The 10,591-nt window shown below is 39.5% G+C and overlaps 1 long non-coding RNA gene across 1 annotated transcript; it reads right to left on the bottom strand.

Annotated features, from left to right (window-relative positions):
• Positions 1-751: 751 nt before the first annotated feature.
• Positions 752-1,267, bottom strand: LOC309505376. Its single transcript, XR_014208411.1, has 2 exons — positions 970-1,267; positions 752-929 (listed from the first exon to the last, which is right to left on the bottom strand). It is a non-coding gene; the product is annotated as an uncharacterized lncRNA (long non-coding RNA).
• Positions 1,268-10,591: the final 9,324 nt, after the last annotated feature.

The following is a 10,591-nucleotide window of genomic DNA, read 5'->3' as shown; positions in this document are numbered from 1 at the left end:
TTTATTTAAAGGTACAATATGTAAGAATTTTGCATTAAAATATCCCAAAATCTCAAGGCCAGTGTTATATATTTTGTTAAGTTGATTACTTACAATATCCCAAATGTTTCCAACTATTTTTAAATCGTGAGAAAATTGCGATTTTAACCAAGGAAACGGGGCGTTAGAGCAGGGGGGAGCTGGGAGTCGCCAGTCAATTGCGTCATATCCGTGTTACCCTCGGTTTCCGCTCGTACTGCGTGGAGTCCTGGACAAATGCGGAAGTTGTAGTTGTAGCGTCTATCAAGCTACAAACTTTAGCTTGTTTCTTGCAGTCGTTATGGGACACAATTATTCTTTACCGATTGCAGCTGGTTCTGTCGACAAAGCATGCTTAATTTTATATTTTCCAAATGTAGCATTCGGTAATAGTTATGTTTATGTAAGGAAAGTATTATTGCTTTAGATTTGTGTTTAGTTTATTGACATTGTTTATCACGTCTGGTGTTTATGGCCATGTAAATAAACATAGCATGTGTTATACATAAAGATTAATCAGTATTTTGGCAAATGATGTGGGTATGTTCGAATGTACTTTTACAACAATTGTTTAGAACATGTAAAACTGCGCAGCGTTATCACAACAATGAATTCAACAAATACAGTAACATCTATGAAGTATTAAACCTTACTTTTCTTGCGGTTAATTCATTTTAATGAAATAAAAGTGTGATGAGGTTTAAGAGTCAGGAAGGAAGAAGACGCGTCGTCGTGACTGGGACTCGTACTTTATTAAAATAAAGCAAAACAAACAAAAGCCGCGCACAACGCGCATTCACCGTGGCAACCGCGACGGCACAAAACAGTTCAAAAATGAGAGCTCGGATCCACCGGTTTTCTTCCTCTGCGTCCAATTTTCTCTCCAGTCTCTCTCTCTCGTTCCAGCGCGGCTTATAAGCGGTCTCTCCACGCGGATCACAGCAATAAGACACAGGTGCATTTGCACTTGACCTACTTGCTCGTCTCTTTTCTCTCCCATCACAGACCGCGCTGAACCACGCCCCCCTCGCCACAAAAAGCATGTCATTAAACGCAACATTTATAAAAATAGAACTTAGCCTCATCATCCATGAACATGATTTTTCGATTCCCGTCTGACTGATTTACATCCACGGTGGAGTTTAAAACGACAGTTCCCATCATTCCACGCTCCTTCACATCGTCATCAAGCTACGCCGTTGTTGTTGTTTGGAATGTAGCGCCCTCTAGCGGCAAAAATTCTTGCATATTGTACCTTTAACACACCATATTTGTTATTTACATTTCCTTGCATTTGTACATACATACCTGTACATATGATATATTGTCATATATATATATATATTGTTATTTCCTATTTACTTATTCTATTTTTATTATCTGTGTCCTATCACTGTCATTCCATTTGTACTGTGGAAGGGGCGTCGGACTGGGGGTAAAACCAGTACTGATTACCAGGGCCCCAAGGGGAGAGGGGGCCCTTGAAAAGTCTGGAATATATTAAATTTTACCTGGATATTTTCATTTCCTAATTAAATTTCAGAATGAATGCCACCCCTTGCTAAAGTGCCAAATGGTTTAGTCCATCTGCACACATTTTGTTTATATTAGTTTTAGTTGAGCATCTGGTGGAGCACAAAATTCTGCTGTAGAAATGTCTTTCTCAAAGAAAGCCAAATCAGGCCACCAAAAAAGAAAGGAAAGGCAGGAGAAGGGAAGAAAACAAAATGAGGGGAAATAATTGGTTACTGACTTCTTTTCAAAGAAAGGTGACAAGGAACAAACTAGAACACGGAATATATATTGCTAAACTGCTTGAATATCTCCGCGATCGTTAGTGCTAAAAATGAACTGAGACAACCCATTGAAAGAGCAGAGCATACACTTTCAGATGATAATTTGGTTATACATGTAATCTGAGGTTAAGGCTAAATAAATAAACTATACACTAACAATGCTGTTTGCATACAACACACCATTATAATATCCTAAATTGAAACCTGTTTAATTTTAAATTAATAGGCTATAATATCTGAAATCAGCAATTTTATAGCCTATGTTGGGTGATATATATACAACAAAAATTATTGTAATATAATTTAGCTTAAACTTAGTAACCACAGTATTGTCAGGATACAGGCCAGGAGACAGAGGTAAGTGAATCCAAACACAGCTTTATTTACAGATGATAAGAGTGCAAGGTGAGTATTCATAGAATTCAAGTGCAGATTTCGTGAAGACAACTCAATGTGGGGCGAAAAGCAGGTAAGCACTTTCACTTCGGATAAGTTGATGACAAGCAATCACAGTTCATTAATATTTGTCTCTTCTCTTTCAGATGCGGTCGGCAGCAAGCAAGCTCGGATGAAACACTGGAAACTCGAGGGAACACAGGATCACAGGCAGCATAGAATCGGACAGGATTTCTGAAGACAGCACAACAATGACATCGAGGTTAGTGTTTCAGGTAAGTATACATTACATCTTGGAGTCTTGATGCATCAGCGGTTAAGGAGACAATGGAATATGGTCTGTTCCTGTTGGAGGCTTGACAATGAACTGGGGCAATGGTGAGTGTTTTATAGAGCTTGATGAGGTTACTGATGAAGTACAGGTGCAGGTGATTAGTAATATTGAGAGATTGAATGCAGGTGTGCCAAAGAGGATCCTGGGTAATGTAGTGCAGATACAGACAGACGGTAAACGTGACAAGTATAGGCTAGAGAATGTTGGGAAAGGAGGTTTGAAATGTGTGTAGACATATGCACACATTACAAATTATCAGGCTACTCTAAGCATTACAGTTAAAGGAGAACTCCGGTGAATTTTTAAGTTAATCTTGATCGTTTTACCTTTGTGAATACTGTCTATAGAAAAAAAAACGAACCGGATCGGTGCTTGCAACGCGGAGCTGTTACAGTTAATGCCCAGAGCTCCCATTCAGCTAAAACGGCAGTTATGGGGGCATTAACCTAAATAGTGTCTTTGTGCCTCTTAACAGACACAAAATGCAATTAAAATGTCTGTCTGTCCAACATGAACAGGGCCCTTACATGACAACAAGATGCGTTTAGCAACTTAGCCATTGTTTAAACTCACCTAAATAGTGTTTTAGACGGCTAGCTGTAGTCTCGCGCTGAAGTCCCGTGGGAACTCAGTTGTAGCCGGAACACGACGCTCCTCCCACCTGCACTATGTGCGCGATTTTTTCCCCCCAAACCACTTCAGCGGAAATCCCGCCCTGCAGCTGATTTAATTGGTTTAGGTTACAGTGACGATTGACATGACCAATGAAAACCTTAGAATCAGCTGCAGGGCGGGATTTCCGCTGAAGTGGTTTAAAAAAAAATTATTTAAAAAAATCACGCGCACTTTTTCCGGCTACAACTGAGTTCCCACGGGACTTCAGCGCGAGACTACAGCTAGCCGTCTAAAACACTATTTAGGTGAGTTTAAACAATGGCTAAGTTGCTAAACGCATCTTGTTGTCATGTAAGGGCCCTGTTCATGTTGGACAGACATTTTAATTGCATTTTGTGTCTGTTAAGAGGCACAAAGACACTCTTTAGGTTAATGCCCCCATAACTGCCGTTTTAGCTGAATGGGAGCTCTGGGCATTAACTGTAACAGCTCCGCGTTGCAAGCACCGATCCGTTTCGTTTTTTTTTCTATAGACAGTACTCACAAAGGTAAAACGATCAAGATTAACTTAAAAATTCACCGGAGTTCTCCTTTAATAGTTAATATTATGAGGAACATGGGGGCCCATCAGGACTGCCTACACTGTAAAAAATTTCTAACCTCTCCAAGTCAAAATTTTCTGGTGACTGGTCACATCTAAATTTTTTAATTGGCCCAAGTGCAATTCTTGTTGCAATAGTCTGTTAACATTGGCTCAATGAGAAATAATACGTCAGACTAATTGAAAAATTTAGATGTGATCAGTCACTAGAAATTTTTTGACTTGGGGATGTAATTTTTTTTTACAGTGTATGCATAGAGCCCGGGATCTTGTGCTACGCCCCTGTTGGGAAGCTTCTGTCACCAAAACAAATTAATCGTATGTGCAAACATACTGCAAGGATGAGGACACAGAGAATGACGTTAACAGGATTTATTTTAGACACTGTATGCAACTCCTGAATACAGGAAAGGCTTCGAGATTCACACAGGAAAGCACAGGGAGAATACTTGAACTTGATGCAGCCTCGTAGATACTCGGAATAGATACTGACTCGGAGATACTTGGAATTAGATTCTGACTCGGAGATACTTGGAATAGATGACCACGGGAGACCTGACTAGAGATCCGAGAATTCACTGGAGAACAAGAGGCGGTCTGGAGAATCCTGGAGAACCACCGCACACAGATGCTGCTTGGAACACGCACGCACGCGAGAATCGCACACAGAGAGAGGTTTTTGTAGAACTTGAATATACTTGTGGAGAGTATACAGAGTATCCTGGAACCAGACAGAAGCGTTTAGGAACTGGGGAGTCACTGGCGTCAAAAGACGAGACCGGACAGTGAGCTGTGGACTGACTGGGGTTTATATGCAGAGCTGGCGTGGTGAGTGAAGTGATGAGGTGCAGGTGCTGTGAATCAGAACTCCGGTGATTGTGATCGGGACCAGGTGTGCTGAGTTGATGCTGGCTGGGGTGTGTCGTTGAGTGAATCCGTGACACATACCTAGCAATAAAGCTCTTTCTTAATTCTGATTTCTGATTCTGATTCATTTTTGCGACGAGTTTGAAGAAAGAAGTTCAAGAAACCGGGATGGCAGAAAGCGCATCTTGTTTGTTTTCTTTATTTAACAAAAATACAAAGTTTTGTTGTTATTGTAAGTATACACAGACAAAGCACTTTACAGTTTCGAATGATGTCTTACTCTTATCTAAAAATACAAGTGAATGTGCCGGCGCGTTGGTCGACCCCTGTTAAACTTGTCATCGAGATGGCTGCTTTTTATTTAGAAATGTGTAAATGATTGTCGTCTGGGGAATCACCTGTTGTCAAAACGAAGAACTGCTGTGAGCCTGTAGTCAAAAAGGGAAAGCAACAGAACCCATGCTAAAATGAGAGTTAATATCTGCATGGAAGACAGACATTTCAGTGTTTCAAACAGAGATGGAGAAAGAAGGGCAAAGGTCCAAACTGCAGCTTTGACAAATTAGTGGTTCCAAATGGACATAGCCACAGCTCTCATCTGCTATTAACACGATAAAGATGTGAAAAACCTTTCCATATTTCCTGTGTCAATTCAGTGTTATTATAAAACAAGGGTTTCAGTCAGCAGTAGAGCACAATTATCAAGACCTGGACGAGTGAAGGTAGGATTGTGTTTCTTTGTACAGCTGAATAGACTATGCATGATCTGACAGTAGCAAATTTGCCCATAATTTATCCTCTTCATATTGTAATTTGTAATGTGTATTTTCTCCTACTGCTGTCTCCTTATGTTTTTTTTATTTTTTATCTTGAAATGTTACACTAGATTATGAATATGTGAATCTAGAATATAATGTGCTCATGTTTATTTTATTCGCAGTTGAAGTTAGGGCGTGAAAAAGGCTTGATCACCTGCAATAACACAAAAAAGCACAACCATAAATCGCGTATGTGGAATTTGCTTATTATAACGTCTCATTTTAATCTATTGAGTCTATGTCATGTAGTTAATGTATATTAGATTAAAATCATGTTGTTTTTCATAATCTGAAATCCTAGGTCTGGCAACTATTGGTGAAGATGATTAAAAGAGTGAGTAGGAAAACATCTTGATTAAACCTTCTGGTTCTACGTTTTCAGACGTCAGTGGTGATGGAAACTTCCAAGCCTCCATTAATGACATCTGAAAGTCATCTTAACAATAGCAGTGCTGGTCCAAAAACGAATGCTAGTAATCCAAACTTGAACAACATGATGGCATTATAGCTATCATAACTGAAGATATTGTCTACATATCGTTCATCTCCTGCACTGAAATTCCCATGATCTGTTTAGCTATTTATGCTGTTTATTTTCTCATCAAATCTAATCAAGCTGCTCCAGTTTTCCTCATAAATCTGCAAATTTTATATATACTACTTATTGTTAGCATGCTAGAGCAATAGGCTACGTGCACAAGCGTCGTGACGAACTTCCGCTATTGTCAGAAGTCGGCATATCAGTTTCCGGTTTACTTGCGCGTCGCCCAAAATGACTGTTTCGTGCAGCGAAATTTAAGCTTAAATTGCGGTTAGCGACTTGAAGCAGAGCAAAGTGACACACAGCAGTGCTTCTTACGCACCCATGTTAACAGGTCGGAGCTTTCACACTGCACACGGTTGCAGTCCGTCGATCCGTTCCAGTTGCGGTGTGTATACAGCAGTGCAGAGATCGTTCCCACACCGAGTCTATTTCTGCTGTGCTGCACGCGCTGAATTAAAGTGACAGCGCATGTTTCGTGGTCAAAATGAACAAAGATTGACCTGAAAAGGTAGTAATTTCACCATAAATGTGTTTAATTAAATAAAATGTAGTAATCTCACCATAAATGCATTTAATTATACTACTATTTTTCACAGTCATCTTTTTACTTTTAGAAGACCTGGGTAAAGCAAGGAAAACTACAATTTACTTCAACAAGGTGACATATGAACAACACTCGTCTCATTGGTGGAGGTGGAAAAACAAGTTCTTTGTGACATGCAAGATTTATTTTATTAAAAATTTAAATGCAAAAGAAAAGACATGAGAGTCGGCTGTTTTTGTTAATTTACAGTTAAATATTTGACCACTTGCTTGAGCAACTTAATATAAGTATAAGTAATGCATGGAATAATAGCCCTACGTTGTTTAAATTGTGTTTAAACGTGCATGCGTCCATTAAAGAGTGTATATGTGTACAAAGAGAATCGCAATGCTGACAAAACTTTTTTTTTAATAAAAGTTGCAGCATAACTTCTGGATTTTAAATAAAAATAGTAAGTAAGTGTTTGTGGTACTGCCGCGGATCAGTTATTCACTGCAAACGCATCATATGTGAAGCACTATAGCGCGTGCTGCTCCTGCACCGCAGTGACCGCACACACACTGCACACGGGAGTATGTGTGAAACGGGCGTTAGATCCACCTACAGTTCTTAGAAACTTAGATGTGTCACGCACATTATATCTTTTTTTTTCGTACAACAGCAGCACTCATCTGTTTGTTTATAGCGGATGCCGATGAAGACAGTCGTAAACCGGAAACTGATATGCCGACTTCTGACAATAGCGGAAGTTCGTCACGCCGCTTGTGCACGTAGCCTATTAGCTTCAACCGGATAATGCTTGACATCTCATTGATCGCAATGCATTGGAGTGGTTTCACAGGTGCGTATTTAATGGCATGCATAGTCGTAGAGAGATACGTTCTGATCACTCATCCTGTTTGGCACAGGTCTCATCTCTCAGTCAAATGTCTTGTTTATATTTCTCTGATTGGTTTGCTTGTGTCTATTATTGTTTTTCTGACGATCGATGTAAAATCAGACCTATTACATTTTATGGCCTTCATCCCCTATCCAGTGATCATTTTATGTTTTGTAGGCTCTTTGCTCTTTGTGGTGATCAGTTACACCTTTCTGTTCCTACCAGTTAATATTCTAGGTATTCTGGTTACAAAATTGAGTCATTCACAAAAATGTGCTCGTCTAGCTTTCAACCTTTATCTGTTAAACCTGCTTGTGGACTGTTTGCTGTATGTATTCATGAGGAGTGACGCTGAGAACATCATCAGGACGCCTCACTGCTGCACCAGACTGAAGAGAGTTCAGAGTGCAACGGGATACGCGACATCTACTGATACACCGCATGATCATGTGTGAGATATTCACACCAAACCGCTGATGTCAACAGTTCATTTATGAATGTGCAGTGATTCATAATGTTATAGTTCTACCAGAAAGACTCGGGAGGCAAAATGAAGTAAAAAAGCATACATTTTTTTTAACAGCCCAGCAAGCAAGTATTGTGTTATAAAGTTCTTTGGTCTGTAGCTCGTAATCCGAGGGTAACGGAATCTGCATTTCCAGCCTGTAGACGAAGGCAGGGGTGCAACCGACCCCCTGGGAGGTATTGGAAGGGATCATCCTGGTGGTGGTGGGGAGGATGGAGGTGAATGTTGGCGTCAGCATCTGCAAACTCAGACATGCGTAAGTATCAATCTTTTATACAACGAGTATTAGAACACGAGTGGTTAGATGAGAAGGTAATAAGTGACGTAACAATTGAGTCTTACAGGCAGAACTTGCGCTAAAGCTTTCATTTCTCAAATAACTCATTATGGCACGTTCAACCGCATGAAATGTGCATGCCTACGGTCACATATATTTGTGAGCATCTTGTAGTGTGAATCAATAAAAAAAAAAATGCACTTCCTGTAATTTTGTTTGTGTTACTGTGCATTATATCGGTGAATAATTTGGAAATCTTGTCATTGATCTTAAAGGTGCCCTATGTATCTTTTTTATTTTTTTATTTTTTATTAACAAAATGTGTTTTTTTCTTATCCTGATTCACTATGGTAAGCCCGTCAAAAGTGTTAACTTAGACCGAGATGGATGCTTTTCACGCGAAACTGTATAAAAACTGTGCTGGAGTTTATTTTCAAGTAAGTACCTTGTCCATTAATGGGTAAAGCTACAGTAATGTGTTCAGCTAGTTCAAACTGGTTATATCTCTTAAGCCTAGTAGTGAATGTTTTATGAGCAAGTAGGATAACCATATTCATCCACACGGTCAAGCAAAGCCGAAGCACAACCAAAACAATATTATTCTGCAAAATGCATGCAGGTTCTGAATTACTAAGGCCACATTTTACTAACAGAGAAATAAAAAAGGAAGCAACAAGTCAATTTCTTCTGTCAGACTCCTTCAGTAACTGTAAAATATTAGTGATGCATGATTTAACGACCATATCAGTTATCAGCAGATACTACACTAAAGAAAAATATTGAACAACGTGAACAATGGTTCCGATATAAAATTACATACGTAGATTAAATACAATCAACCCAACTGAACTAAGTTCCAATAAAAGTATACAAGTGAAAATAATGTCTCATCTCTTTTTGGTTAACTACAAGCTAGTATACTGTACATGCTATGTTGTAACTTTCCTCTTACTATATATGTAATGTATAACAACATATTTAAAGGTGCTCTAAGCGATGTTGGGTGACTTCACTTCTTGTTGACGTTCGAAGTATTGTCAAACAAAACGGAGGCTAGCTAGACCCTCCCTCCTCCTCATCCCGTCCCCTCCCCGTCCCTTCTGTGCTTCCTGAAACAGTCATGAACTCACCTTTCATAGGCTTTTCCGATGTAAATTCGGGACTTTGCGCGTCCCTTCTCCTTTTCCCTATTCTTTGCTATTTGTTCATCGGAACGTCGTCTCTTTGGTCGTGTGTCGGCCATATCAAATTCAAGAAAATATAATTCTAACGTTAGTCGTTGTCGTTGTCTAGGACATCTCTCCTCTGGCTAACTTCGCTCTTCATGCTTCTCTCTCCTCCACTCCTTATACCCCCCTTCATGTGCATGCGCACTAACAGACAATTCAACAGACTGTGCTGTACAACCCTTCACAAACACAAAAGAGTTTGCTAGTATTCAAGCACTAGATTACCTAGACTTTACTATCTTTTTTAGAGCATCATTATTTGAGTTACTTGCATCTCTGGATTAGTGTCAGTTGTATAAAACAAAGTCCCAGCACTTAGCATAAGTGCTTCATACACTTAAATACACACTCTCCTTGACCTCTAAATTAACCGGTGTGGTCTTGGGGGTGTTACTATCATTAGGCTTAAATGTTAAATAATGAATCAGTGTACACTGACAATCTGACAGGCAAAACACAGCAAGGCATTTAATGAATCATTTCGATAATACACCTGACATGCTGCTTTGAGACACACTTTAATATTCCATGTGCATGTCTATGAAAGAGACAGGTTGCGCCTCAATTATAAATGCGAACATGATTAATTAAGCAACTTTTAGAGGAGAGGAAGCTGAGAGAAGACAGGTATCTTTGGTCTATTTTTCTCTGTATTCCTTTAAAGTGATGAGGCTGATATATTGTCATGGTTTTCTGACACCAGCAGGTCTCTCAGGCTTTCAGTAAGAATAATATGATCTGAGCATGTGCGGCAAATACGCACAAACACACTAAAGCTATGGACGTCTACACACCAGTTTATCAGATAACAGTGTGAATCCATTTATTTCAAAGGGAACAGTGCAATGCAAAGACTTAAAGGAAAAACAAAAGCATTTGAGAAAGAGATGACCCGTTATGCAACCGACAAGTTGCAAAGTCTGACCAAATACAATGTCGCTGCTCCTGAGCTAAACCTGTCCATGCCTTAGCAAATTTGCAGCAAGTAAATCTTAAAGGGGTCCTATAATGCTTTTTTCCCACCCCAAAAAAATTTGAGTGCAATGTTGCTGTTTGAGCATGAATAAAGTCTTCAAAGTTACACATCACAAAGTCACTCCAAAGCGAGTTGTTCTCTATATCAGTAAACACTGTTTCCCTTTAAGG

This window comes from Leuciscus leuciscus (assembly GCF_965113295.1).
Source record: "Leuciscus leuciscus genome assembly, chromosome: 9".
Taxonomy (NCBI): domain Eukaryota; kingdom Metazoa; phylum Chordata; class Actinopteri; order Cypriniformes; family Leuciscidae; genus Leuciscus; species Leuciscus leuciscus.
This window is presented reverse-complemented; position numbering and strand designations above follow the sequence as displayed.